The sequence below is a fragment of the Fulmarus glacialis genome, unplaced genomic scaffold (assembly GCF_000690835.1).
Source record: "Fulmarus glacialis isolate BGI_N327 unplaced genomic scaffold, ASM69083v1 scaffold25140, whole genome shotgun sequence".
NCBI classification, from domain to species: domain Eukaryota; kingdom Metazoa; phylum Chordata; class Aves; order Procellariiformes; family Procellariidae; genus Fulmarus; species Fulmarus glacialis.
In genome coordinates this window covers 34,517-49,295 of record NW_009187517.1, presented here as the reverse complement: position 1 = coordinate 49,295, position 14,779 = coordinate 34,517, and positions in this window count along the sequence as shown.

Below are 14,779 nucleotides of genomic sequence, written 5' to 3'. Positions count from 1 at the left end.
ACTTCTCAAGAGATAGGATTTGCATATTAGTGTAGGGCAGGCTAAGAACTTCTGTCATTAATCCACAACTTTGTTTCCTTGTGCTTAGAGCACAAGTCTTATGAGGAGCGGCTGAGGGAACTGGGACTGTTTAGCCTGGAGAAGAGGAGGCTGAGGGGAGACCTCATCGCGCTCTGCAACTACTTGAAAGGAGGTTGTAGCGAGGTGGGGGTCGGTCTCTTCTCCCAAGTAACAAGCAATAGGACGAGAGGAAATGGCCTCAAGTTGCGCCAAGGGAGGTTTAGATTGGACATTAGGAAAAACTTCTTTACTGAAAGAGTGGTCAGGCCTTGGAACAGGCTGCCCAGGGAAGTGGTGGAGTCACCATCCCTGGAAGTATTTAAAAGACGTGTAGATGAGGCGCTTAGGGACATGGTTTAGTGGGCATGGTGGTGTTGGGTTGACGTTTGGACTTGATGATCTTAGAGGTCTTTTCCAACCTTAATGATTCTATGATTCTAAGCCAAGACTAACTTGCTCTGTGCTTAAGGTTGTCTCCTGTTAGTTTTGTTGACCGTTGCCTTAGCCCTTCCTTAGTGAAGTTAGTCATTGACTTAATCCATAATTATGTGTCAGCGGAAGTTGACAAAATCAAGGTAAATCTTTGGTTTTCCAACGCACGTATGATTTTGTGTAAGTACTACTAAGTCCTGTGATTGCTTTGAATATGTATATACATGTTTGGAAGAGGGAGGGTGTGGAATTTTAATCCATGCTCAGCCTTGACTTTGCTGTGCTTTGTTGTGATCAGTTTAAATTTTACTCCTGGCATCAGTAAGATCAAAGTCAAATCAAAATTAACTGCTTTTAAAAATGTAGTAAAATTACCTGCACTTTGATAATTATAAGCGATGAAATTAACTTTAGACCTTAGGAATTTTCAGTGGCATGTTTATTAATTCAAAATTATCTCTATAAAAAACTACATTTGAAAGTTTTACCCACCCATAGGCCATTTATCTCTGTTGTAGGTGGTCCGTATTAGAAACCTATACAGTTTGTTTTGCTTTGAGAGGACAAAGGCCAACAGGAGTGTCATCTGTACCATCACTTTTAGCCGCAGCAAGCCGAACAGTTACCTTCTGGGGACTGAACCGGCTAAAATACTTCAAGGGTGAATACACGGATCTCTTGAGAAATCATGTTGTCTTGGTGCCGGTAATGGCTGAATCCTTGTAAAAGTTGTCTTGTAATGTCAATGCCGAGCCTCTGAGTACTTCTGTAGATGATCCAGAAACGAAAGTCAAGTAAATAGTCAAGTGGATAACAATCAGTGGTGAAATATAAAGAGTGTAAGAATTTGCAAATGTTCTGTCTTCATAGTATCTACTTCATCACAAACAAGCCTTGCTCTTCAGTTTTGCAATCTACATGGACTTGAAAGTACTTCCTAATTTTAGAAAGTAGTATATGTATATATTATCAATAAAAGATGAGGAATGGAAAACTCTGATACCATGAAATATACCCGACTTTCTTTATACTTTTTTCCCAGAACTGTACCTCTTGTAGTGATATCCTCTTCCTTTTTTGAATAGCAAACACACAGCAAAACCAATGCCCTTAAACTGTGGCTTATTATTATTCATTAGGCAGAGTTGCCAGTAAGGAATTTTAAGGGATCTAATCTGCTTTCATCAGTGCACAAGTGTAACAATGCTTTTCAAGCAAATTGAAAAGAAGCTACATCCAAAAGAATACAACTGCCTGTCAAATTTGGTAAATGGTACTAACATAAAATACTAGTATCTTTTTCACATAGCTATTTTTCCAAAGCATTCTTCATCCCTTTCTTCAAAAAATCATTTTGTTTTGTTCATACACTGATTGAATCTGAGTGTCCCAACAAACAGCTGCTTTTTCCCTAGTTGGCTGTTACTTTATATGTGGCATCTCTTTGTAGAAGAACACTTGTGTATCAAGCGGTAACTTGCTGGTGTGGAGCTTTCTTCTTAAAAATACCAAAAGAATACTGTAAACCTAACTCGCATCTAAATTTACTGTGCTTTAGTGACGTGACATGCTTGGAAACAAACCTTAAATTAATATTTTTCTTTTAAAATATTATTTCTATAGTTGCCTAAAAGCTCTTTATCATCTGAGGTTTGAGTATTAAGACAGACTAATACCTCACACCGACAGTATTCCTGTAAAATATTGTTGTTTGCAGGGTAGAAGCTGAAGCATAGAAAATAAGTAGCTGTTCCATGGTTGTGCATGAATAGAGTTTGTTACGCCACACTTCTGGTCCTATGCTGATTTTGTGTGTGAGTGTGAAGTGGGGAGTATTGGTTTGCCTTAACTTAAGGCAGAATCAGTGTGGGAAAAGGCAGACTTACTGAAGGGATGAGAGGCAACAGGAATGTGATTTACTGATCTGAACTGCTCTACAGAGAAGTCTCAATTCTCAGTGTAGGCAGACTAGTCTGTCCCTCAGAGGGAAGATAAAGGATGAAGAGTGGTCCTAAAGCATTTAAATGCAAACAGCACCCTTTTGGGAACGATGCAGTTGCTTAGTTTTTGTTGTGGAACTGGAAATAGGCTACTTGGAGAGCAGTGTGTCTGTTCTACTTTATGTAAAGCTCCCAACTCCCATACTTGTCTGTTTTTACAAATGGGACTACCAAATAATTTCTCTCATCCCGAAAATGCCAATCCTCTTCTGCTCATAAGAAGCACAGTCCCTTGTATATTTCGGCTATTTCTTAAGTGAATGGATGCAGACTACTTTAAAAGGTTTTGTGATGATCTGCTGCTGACACTTAGATAGCTGGTCTGAAGGAGCTCTCTTTTATTGGAAGCAGACAGGTAGAATTTTTTTCTCATGGATTATTGTATTCTATGTGGAATCTCTTAGTAACAAGAAATTTTACAATGTAGCCTTTATGTTGGAACACAAGTAGAAATGTATAATTTTTTCATTAAATTCCTATTAACTGGATTTTTGGGACTATTACTTTTCTGCCAAATGTGGTAGAAATAGTCCAAAGTATTTCGAAGTTGTGGGGACTGTACAGATGTGCACAACTGGTCTTACGCTGTGTGATCCATGGAAAACCAGGCTCAAGTTGATGCTCAGATCACCAGATAACAGTGAATATGCACAAACTAAACAGCTGAAGTGGCTTTTGGAATACTGGATTGTGAACTGGGTGGACAAAGGGGTGGGCAGTAATTATGTAACTTGACCTTCAGTCATTGGTGTTTATCTGAATGACTCTTGGCAGGGATTTCCTCAGAGGAATAGTTGAAACATGTTTTGGTATAGTATCCCATATATTTAATAAGATTTTTTAGGAAACTGGAGTGCAGAAAAAAAAAGTTCCTAAAACTGTTGTCAGGAAGGAAGTTAATTACTCATGTAAACATGTAGTGAGAATGTTTTTGGTCAAAAAAGGAATAGATGAGAAGAAGAGCTGGAAGAGCTTGTGTCAAGGCAAAAGTGGAGATAAGGTGTACTAGGTGTAGGGATAACACACTGGAAGGTAATTATAAATATGAACGTCAGGGTAAATGGTGGTAAGGATTTTGGAAATACCTGTTAGATCACATTCTCTTCTCCAAGGCGTTCATTCCTCTCACTATGTTTAAGCCTCTCTTCTTATTTCTGCTTTTGTCACAGGACCTCTGTCCTAGAGAGAGCATCTGTGTGTGTGTCTGTGCACACACTCACTCATGGCTAACTGCTTTTCCTTCTATGGGGGAGCTGGTGGTTTGGTAATGTTTTTCAGTGTAGTGCAGGGTGGGGCGCTCTGTGTTTTCTTGGTGAACATCCCAGGACCTGGAGGGGCTGGGGAGTGCGTCTGTGTGTGAACCCCCTTTCCTAGTTCTGCCAGTGGGACTGGCATGTGGGTAAGCCTGAGGACAGGGGTACTGGGAATCGGCAGCCTCATGCCGGCGATATTGAAGTTGAGAGGGACGGTACAGTCCCAAGTATGGCTGTGCTTCAGTGAAAGGAGGCAGCTTATTTTTTTGTCATTCATCTCCATAGGGCGTTTTCATTAAGATGGTAACATTAGGTGGAAGCGAGTGGGCTAATTCACACCTCTGTAAATGTGCCTATTTCCACTATCTAACTTCTTGGAAATCTATTTGCTCTTCTGAATTGCTGTGAACTTGCATCTAAAACATGAAGGTTCAGAGTGCAGTGGGACACCAAATTTGGGGTTATTTGACCCTGAGATAAACAAATAAAGTATCATGGATTTTATAGACATTTCCAATTTCTTGCAAAGTGCTCCGATTGAAATGATGATTCTGCTGCACTGGGGTACATGTGTGTGGTGGACAGAGGGGCAGGACGGGTGTATCTGTGCGTGTTTGAGAAGAAAATCAGGATGTAGTTCAAATTCCATGTTATGAAAGAGAGTGAGATAAAGCTGAAGGATGCAGGACTTCTCTTGCATGCTTAGAGCTACTGTAATGTAATAAAACTTTGGATTTTGTGACCCATACAATTTGAGACTTTTTCTTATTGGCTTTATTGAGAGTAGGCACAGAAATTGCACTTAGGGTCATACAAACAGCCTTTATTGTACACTATGGCATCTACAAGTCATTGTGATCATTTAATTTCTGTAACAATACTCCCCTTGCAAAAAGCCAAAACCAGAATTCATATACTAAATTAGCTGTGTGTCTGCTTTAACACATTTAAAGTTTTCCAGTGGTAATTTCTGTGTCTCAGGGATGTAGTTTGACAGTAGGGAAATGATATACTTAAGTGTTTTGAAACAAACTTTTTTCTGCCCTCTTAGGCTAATGTTAGATATGCTATGGCTGTCTTGAAAGTGTCCTGTACTCTGCTGAATTGCAGCTGCCTAAGCTGGCTGTCAAGTCAAATGCTTATTCAACTCTACAGAAAGGATTTCTTTGCTTCATTTTGCAATTGTGGAGTCATAGTACTATCCAACACTCTTGTTTCTAGTTCCTGATAGTAGGAGATTGTGTTTATCTTTTCTAACTACTGGGATCCCTCTGGCAAGAGGCTCCAGTACCTTGCAGTGCTATGCAATGTGAAAAGAAGTATTTTGGCTGTCAGATGTGCACTTCTTTTCTGTGCATATAAAGATGGCAGTGTTAACTGTCTTTATATTGCAATTACTGGTTTACAACTGTTTTCACATAAGCTCTCCTGTGTCTGTAGCTCCCTCCAGCACAATTAATGTAATTCAGACTTTCCCAAATGCTTCCCAAAGTTTCCACTTTGGGAGAGGGACAAGCCTTTACCTTTGGTGTTCAGAATTTTGAACTTTGTTCTGAGTGATTTGGAGGAGAGAGGGAAGGTGAGACATGATGAGGAGTTTTAGCACAGGATAGCTGTAAGTCAAAGTTCTGTTTTACTTGGTTTTACTATCCTGTTGATCTGCAGTGGTTCTTTAGTACTGATAGCTTTGTCACTTATTGACATTACTCAAGTTTATCCATTCTTTCCTTTGTGCTTCCCACCACCTGGGTAGATCTGTCCATGGGAAACAGAAAGCCATCATATTTGCTTTCTTCAAACCCTCTTGACTCTGCTGTGGTTCCTATAAAGCACTGCCATCTGATTGGCACCTGGTGGGCTGGGATTTCCAATTGTTCTATGTATTGTGCTTTTTTATTGTCCTTTCCTTTACCTGAAAAAATGTAACATATACAGTTTTCACAAATCAGTGAGCTCTGTGGAGCAAGAGTTGTTTTTCTTGTTTGTACAGTTCCTGACACAATAAAGCTATAATAATGATAAATGCTTATTTGTGCTGTTATGAAAAAATGCAGTAGTATGTTACTGTGTTTTACAGATATCATAAGCCAAGTAAAGACGACTAAACTTTTTGCAAATTTATGTTTAAGACACTGCATAGTGTCTGAAATATAGAGCGTAAAACTCTTTTACAGGTGTACTCATGCTAATGTGCGAGGTACAGCACCAGCATCATTCTTGCAGGACAAGAATCACAGGATTAATAGCAAGTAACACGGAAGGCGGGGAAAAGAAAAGATCTGCTTTCCAAAGAGTGGGAAAAAAATACTAGTTTGGATCTTAGAGATTTACACCTGTTTCTCTTTTGTTTTTTAATTATATAAATACATATAGACTACTTCTAGACTTTTTAAAATATCTGTGGGGCTTCCTGAAGTTTCCTATTTTAGAATCAACGACTTGAATCAATGCAGTAGCTGTAGCAGAGTTTTCTTGAAGTGTACACAGGTCTTGCATAAAACACTGGAGAGAAAATAAGTTTTACTGGATTATAAATTTTACTGGATATTTCTCTTATCATTTGTTTGCTTTGATGAAACTAACTTGTTTGAACAAGAATGTAAAAGTAGCAAGGCTGCCACGCACACAATTCTTACGTGGGTGCTGAGTGTACTCATGCAAGTATGTGTGCACACATGTTCGTACCAGGAGTATGCCTTGGCTATTTTAAGATCTGATTCTTAATTAAATAAGTTATTAATCTGAGTAAAATCAATTTCATGTCTTGCAGGCAATCTGTCTTCTATTAATGTCTGTCTTTTTTGAATAGAAGCAATTCACAGTGCGTTTTGAGGAATGCAGTATGTTATGACTGGCAAGTCATAGCAAGTTCATCTCTTATTCTTCCTAAGTCCTGAGGATGTTTAATAAACAGCATAGTTAAGGCAAGTCTAGAAAATTAGTGTAGCTAATTAATAGCCTTTGCTATTGTAGTGATTGAGATTTTGAAGCTAACAAATAACAGTGGAGAGAGAGCTATATGGATTTAATAGTGAGAATGGAAGCATCTACGTGTTGTGGTTCCCTTGAAACTCAGTGACATCTCCACTTCTGTCTGCTATAACTGGAGCAGATCAAATTATTCATAAGAAATAATGAAATTAATTTTGCATGTGAGTGTTTGCTTGAGATTAACAAAAAGCTTTGTTTTACAGATGTTGAAGGCAAGAAGTACATTGCCTTGGGAGTTCTTCCCTCCTTTGGGTGTGCTTTTTACTGTCCGTATGAATGGTGGCGTGCTGAGTTACGCTGTGCAAGGTTACTTCTACACTTTAATTAGTTCAGTGAAGCATTAATAAGGGACAGAGACTCTGTCCTGTATTATTGGAAGATGGCTGGGCAGACTGCATGACATTTTCTGTAAGTTCAGTTTCAGTTTGAATAGGTGCTAGGGGTCTAAAAACTCTGGTTGCCAGACTTTGTGTAAACAAGTCTGCACAAGTATTTGCAAGGTCTGTGGTTTCTGTGAACTTTTTTTGTAAATTAAAGAAAATAGCTTTCTTGGGAACTCTGCAGTGCTTTTTAATTCTATCAGAAAGAAACCAAAACACATTAAAGAGTATAAAAGGTTGTCAAAAACAAAGTTTTATTTCTAGTAATAAGTAGCGAGAAGGGAAGAAAACATAGTTTTATCTTTCAAATCAGGATATTTTTCCTAGATGCAATAAACATGCTGTGCTTTTATGATTTTTACATTTGATGGATATGCAAGATGTGTATGTAAATATACTGCTGCTTCACCACCCTTTCCAGTAAACGGCTTGCATTCAATTCAGTTATGTCATTACAGTGAATGTAGCTGGGATGCTTTGCAGTTAATTCTAATTTATTGCTATTACCTTCATGAAGGCAGAGTTGAAGCTCAGTGGGTATATACTCTTGACTCCAGTATTCCTGGTTTGCTCAAAGCCAGTGTTCCAGAAAGAATCTAGCAAATCTGGAAATTATGGTTAGATTTCTCAATCCCCTGCTTTTGTTCCAGTCAGAAGTATGAAATTTCCTCCTTGATTTCTGCCTGAATTGTAAAATCTTAGCCCTTCTGTGAATAAAGACTTAAAATAAATAGATTTTGTAGTTTTATTTTATGAATCCAGTGAGCTTTCTGGATTTTGAAACCATTATTCTCTGCATGTATCTTAGGTAATGATTCTTTTTCTTTCTTTTTTTTTTTTCTTTCTAACATGACTAGTGTTTTTCTCTTTTGTTTCGAGTTGTTGGTCACGTGAGATGTAGGCTCCTTAATAAAGATGCAGCAGTGGAGCAGTGTTTTCCTTCTCAAAAATCCTCGTGATTCTCCCCCACCCCCCAATATCAAGTACTCCTACACCACTTAAGTCTTTTTTGGAAAAAAATTAGTTGTAAGTCTGAGTCATGCTGTCATCTGGAACTAGAAGCTTGGATGTTTTGAGGGTTCCTGGTAGGGATTCATGGGGTAATAGCAGATAACGTTTTCATTTCTGCAAGCTTATAATAGATTTATGATGGCTGCAGTTATTAGTTTATGAATAATGATTTTGTTTCTTCTGTTAGCACTTTTTCAAGATGGAATGGAATCACATAATTTGAAGAAAACAGGATAACCAGTGATATTATATCCTAAGAATATATGACCTGAAGCCCTGCTTTTACCATCTAACTTCTGATAGAGGCCTGAAATCTTCTGGCTGACTGTAGATGTTTTTTGTTTTGTGGGGGTTTTTTTTGGTGGTGGGTTTTTTGGGTTTTTTTTTAAATACAATATACCAGCTGTATGTAGATTGTTGCCTACTGCCATTTGTTTCTGTAGTTACAAGGAATTAAGATGGGAAATCAATCTAAACCTGCACGGAGCAAAAACAAAACCAGGTTTTTTACTGCAACAGCGATTTAAAGAAACTGTAGTAGATAAAAGTACGAAGCATGTGAAGAGTATGAATCAAACTGAAATGCTCTTCCCCTAAGCACTGTGCAGCCCACACATCGAAATTTTCCTCTAGTCTGGCACTTCTCAAATGTGAAATACTTTTAGTATCTGAAGTGGAGTTTCAGAAGAAAAGAATAGTTACTACATGTACAAAGGCTCTGAACAGTCCTTTGTTAAAATAATGGAGTTTTATTATTTTAAACATAGCTGTTTAAAATAGCTAGAAACTTTGGCTTTTTCTAGGCTTGTAAGTAATACGGCAGTGGAATGTTTTCAAATAGGAGGGCAAATTGTTAGGTTTGCATTCATGATAGAGTCTAATCAGTTAAGAATAGGCACCTAAGCCTTATAAAGGAGATAGTTTATTTAAGGATGGGTAGGCAGTATAGTCTCTCTTGCCTTCCCCCCCTTCCCCGTTTCTGGTCTACTCCCTTTTCCTCTGATTTCCTTATCTTTTTTTTAAAGTTACTTGAGATTTAGCTGTAATTTGGAAGACTGTATTCACTGTTTGAACTGTTTATTTGAGTTTAGTTACCTGTTTCTTTCTACTCTCTGTCTAATCCGAAATGCTACACTAGATTACCACCTGAGAACATGTACAACTTGCAGGCAATAGTCAGTCAAGTGACTTCCTTTACACCTGGCTGGGCAGAAGTATAGGGTTTGACATGAATAGAACTACTTATGTGCTTAAAATCAGGAATCTTGTTGAAGCTGAGCCAGTGTCTCTGCTAGATTTCCAATTTCCACTGCTTGCTGCCAAGTATATTAGAGCTCTCTATAAATAGTTTGTGGAATTTTTGAGTGAGAATAAAAAAAAAAGTCAGGTTCTTTTCTGTCCCCACCTCTTCAAACTACAACTAAGAAGCTTTAACTGTTTTGGGTTTTTTTTCTGAAACTTTTAACACAAAAATCCTTCTCTTAAGTTAGTTTAGTTATTAATTTAAAATTTTGTATTTTAATGACAATAGACTCAATTAAAAATTGTCTTGTGGGATTTACAGGTGTGACCAGATTTCTTTTTTCCACCTGCATCATTAAATCAGAGTTGCTGTAGTTACTACTCTAGCTTCTCTTTTGCAACCTAGGATAAAGGAACCTTGGGTTATCTTGCTCATTTGGTGTGCAAAGATCTCTTTCAAAAGTGCTTCCTGTTCTCTCTCTTGTGAGAGTCTCTCCTGCCCGTACACCCAGAGAAAAGGTTTGTGCTGCATTAAACACAGCTGAGTACAGAACTGCTGGTTGCTTTGTATGTTTGATTGGCAATAAGGAAGAGCTGTCCCTTCGTATAGAAGGGAGAAGGAAGAGTGGAAAGTGACTGAGAAGCCACACCTATAGAGCAGGAATATGAGAGCTCACATTGTAGACTGCAGCATCTTCCAAATGTTTACTTGATGTATCCCAGTGGTGCTGAGGGCTGTGTTTGGATACTCCAGCATCATCTGGCTGGCAGCATCTATGTCAAATTTGCATTATGCTAGCATCTCGTTATGGTTTGTGTGGAATTTTGTAAATTTTCTTTTGTGTGTTGCAACAGCATTCACAATTGGTGTAATACTAGTGAATAATGTATGCAGTGCTTAATGAATCCAGAAAGAGAACTTGCGTTGCTCACGCTAAATCACTGCAGAGACTCTGAAGCTTATGCCTATGCCTGAAGTCGAGGTGGAGCTTCCCTGGCAGTACTGGAGCTGCGGTGAGCAGAGAGCACACTTCTGGTGTTGGGTAGCTGGGGGTGTCTCTGCATTGGCACATCCCGTGGCCTGGCAGGAGCAGATTTGTGGAGTAAAACAAGTTAGGCTGAAGATGTAATGTTTGTGCTGTATACATTTCTGAAGGTTTTTCTTTGGACTAGTTCTAGCGTGGTCCAGAGGACTGAGTACCCCTTACCAGCAGGAGCATGTCTTCCAGATTAGTGTCATCTGAAAGGAGTCCAGTTTGATGGTTCCAAGGCCCCAGCATAATGTGAACCAAAGCACATGAAGTGGAGCAGATCAGGAGATTTAGAAGCATGCTCCTTATCTGAAATAAAATATTAATGTAGATAAATCCCAAGTTAGCATCATAAAATTATCAGGAGTAAAGGATATTTTATGTTTTGGCAGAGAAGTTAATAAATCTGTTATGACCCAATCATTATATATTCTTCAAATTCAAAGCATTTATTTATGTAGTAAACTTTGATTTTTAGAGTACCTGTTTTAGTAGTCGATTTTTGAAGAACAAACGCAGACTTTTTTGGTGGGGGGAATAATGTTACAATGCTAAAGAATGTAAAAGAAGGAGAATATTTTTCTTTGGAGATTTTTAAGTCTGTTATCAAGGTTATAGGAACAAAGGTATGTGCTGCTGTTCACTCAAGTACTGATTAACTTTGGGTTTAGGCTCTGTACAGTGAATGTAGATTTGGAAACTTCGTGGCTGTGTTTTATTCACCAAGAGATGAATAAAAACCTGATTTTCAAAAGTATCATGCAGCTGCATGTCATTTAAAGTCCCTCTGTGAGGAGGAAAGGGCAGTATAAGAATGAGGGGGTGATACAAAAATGCAGTGTTGGACAACAGGTTTTAGGTATACAGTGCAGACTTTTGGCAGCACTATACCCATTGTTTTTTATCTAAGAAATAATTTTCTAAGCACAAAATAGTAGATACTGGTTGTTGTAAAAAGTAAAAATAAAAATCTAAAACCTACATAAAACAATTCCATTGCAGAATTGATTCTCTAGTTCTTGTCATAGTTTTCTAAATAAAACTACATCATAGTTGGTCTAAAATAAAAATGGTACTACATAAAAGAACAGCATTGAGTATTGTAAATAAATTCTGTGCTTTATCTGTTTTTACAGTGAAATTTTATGTGCTTATTTCCTGCTTTTGTATCAGAAACATATTTAAATAAGCCACTATTTCAGTATAGTTTAATGTTAGTCATTTTTATTGTTTCCTTAATTAAAGAAATTAATTATGCCATTGTAGTATTTGAGTATACACTTCCTCATTTCACATGAACATTCACTTCGACTGTTTGAAATTTTAGATATATTTACTGTATCTTCTTTGTAGCAGATGTTCTTCTGTTATAGGGATTTGGAATAAATCTTGCTTAGCTTCCCTTTAGTAGAGAATTCTGACTGATATCTGCACAGCAGTAAGGCTTTCTCTCAACGTTTCTGTCTATTGCATGTGTAATTTTATATTAAAAGAAATGGTTATTTAATCCTCCCCTTACCTGAAGGATAATTTATATCTTGCTGCACAGCTTAATGCTGTTTTACAAATGACCACCTCAAATTCCTGACTCCAGTACCTAGCCCTAAGGAAATGTGGAAGAGAACTGCACATAACCAGTTAACAGCAAACTGTTGATTTAAAAATAAATAATACAAAATTTATCAATAACTCTTGCAATGATTCTTCAGCTAAACTGGAGATTATTGATCAGTGAATGTGTAAAAGGCAATACTGTCACTTCTCATGATGCTTTTTTAATTGCCTTTTATCATGAAATATATGAACTTACGCAAAAGCATGTGTTGCCCTTTGTCAAGGAAGTAAGCAGCAGTTGGGAGTAGGACAAAAACTTCTGGTCAAAGATGCAATGCACTAGATAAAGAACAATAAAGACATGAAAATATTAGATGACTGTGGATCATTAATCTTATCTTGAGTAGTTAATCCAAGTACATACTGGTGCACAAATGTGTTAATTTGATTTCATGCATATCTGTAATCAAAAGGATGCAGTGATTGCAAACTAAGCCATCAGAAGGCAAGAAATAATAAAATGGTGTCACCTGTAAAAGCTGTGACTGATTCTGTAGGAATCTGGGAATGACATGCTGCTTCGCTTTGTTACTGAATATAGAGATGTAACAAATGTTGCCTGGCTTCAGTGGACTGCATACTCTGAGCTCTGCCGCACCTTAATTTGAAGCATTCCCTGTAGCAGTAATACTGTTTATTTCATGAACTGTTCTGGGAGGGTAAGTTTCAAATGCTGAGACTGCTCTCTCCCCCCCCCCCCCACCCCATCGCCCCCCCCCCCCCCCCCCCCCCCTTTCTATTTGCTCCACTTTCAGTGCCTTGTCTCTTGTAATGTTGAAGTTGCACGTGTAGCTCTATTCCTGTCTTCCGAGGAAGGCAAAGTCTGAATTTCTGTAATAAAGTTTAGCAGTGGTAGGAGAACACATTTTGCACAGACAGAAGAGAAAGTACAGGAGAAGCCATATTCTCAAAGACTTTTTTAGGTTATAAAGGATGAAAAAACAAGTCTAGTCCCTTTTGTACCCTTATGTTCATTTGAGATTATAGAAAGTGGGTTTTTCCCTCAGTTGCATAATCTCAATTTACTGTGTACTACTCCTTCTGCAGTACAGGAGAGTTTGGCAGCAGTATGGCTATATACCTATGGATATGTAGCTCTTTGCTGTTGTTACAGAATTAAGTCCTTCCAGCTAATGCATTTAATTCTAAATGCAAAGTAGTTTAACAAATATAAGTGCAAAGTGTTCAGGAGACGAGGTTGTAAACGATGAGCCAAAAGACTGAGGAGGATCCTACCTAATTTTTTTGGCTCATTAACTGCATGTGACTTACATGTAAATAATTCAATATAGTATTTTGCGTTGCATATGGAACAAATATTTTTATCGTAGAATGGTTTGAGTTGGAAGGGACCTTTAAAGATCATCTAGTTTATCTGGAGGCGGGTGGTAGTACTTGTTTTTCTGTTGGTCTCCCACATGCTCTGCTCTGAGCTGTAACGTCTTAACCTTAGATTAACCGTAGGTATGACACGTAGGCAGTTAGCCTTTGCACTTTTCTCCCACAGACTCGGCAGATGAGCATGACTGCAGTTCAGCCCAACACACGGAGTCTTCAGGTGGAGCTTGTTTCTGCACAACTGTGCTTAGATATTTGTGGGAGGTGGGGGGGTGGGATGGCCGCTGGCTGGAACTGTCACAAAATGTGCTAGCAAAAGGGGGCATTTCCAAGAAGCATGCTGGAATATTACAGAGGCATCATGGATGTTTCCAGCTCCCATATCTGTAGATTAAGAAAGATACTGCTATTTTTGGACTAGGGCATCATAGGACCATTGCTAAGTGGCTTTTTAGTGGGGTGATACATAAGGCAGCACCAATTTGTTCATGGAAGGGTATAGTAATATTCTTATTCTGGTGGCATCATCCACACTTGGTCAGTTAGAAGCAAAATTTAGGAAGATTAATGCAAGGTAACTTCAGCTGATGAGGCAGTGTAAACAAGTTAAGCTTACTCTTTGTAAGGTACAGAGTGGACAGGAATTTTGGGAGTAGGATGAAGAAAGGAAGTTTGGTCATAAAGTACATTGTCTAAAGTAAAGCAAGTTGAACACGTACCGTGATAAGGGTGTTTGGAAACTCATGATATACAGGAAGTGGTGTTGATCTCTCGTCCTTGATAATTGTGGTTCAAGAGAAATATCCTGTCCCGTCTGCTTATGTAGCGTTCATTATGCACCACAGTACCTTTTAACTCAAGGTAGTTTAGAAAAAGCTCTCTTCATAGCCATTCAGTTACAGCAGTTCCTCAATTTATACAGTTCTATGTATAGGGGGGTTGTTTTATATTTGGCTGTTAAAAGTAATGGCATAGGCTTAATCTTGATATAGAAGAATTTAGTTTCAATGGAAATATGTGTGCATGATTGTTTTTTGTGGACAGTAACTACCTGGTCTAACAGCAAAAATAAAGGTAACTTAAATGTGGTGTTTGCCACTATGGATTTTTTTTTTTTCTTTTCATTTTTCATTTCAACAGTCAAGCTAATTTCTCTGTAAAACACAATCTGGATTTAACTGAGTTCCAAGATACGTGATGTTCTTCTAAACTGAAGTTACAAAATTCAGTTTTACAATCACAGTGGACGAAGTCGCACGTACCAAATTTTTTGGGTGCACTTTTACAATTTTTATCACTTCACTCTGTGTTTGTATTACTAGTTTTAGTCAAATTGAAATTAAAATGGGGTTTTCATTTAAGAGTCATTATTTCCTATCTCAAATATATCAGTATTTAGATAAACTTCTTGTTCTTTGTCTGAAACC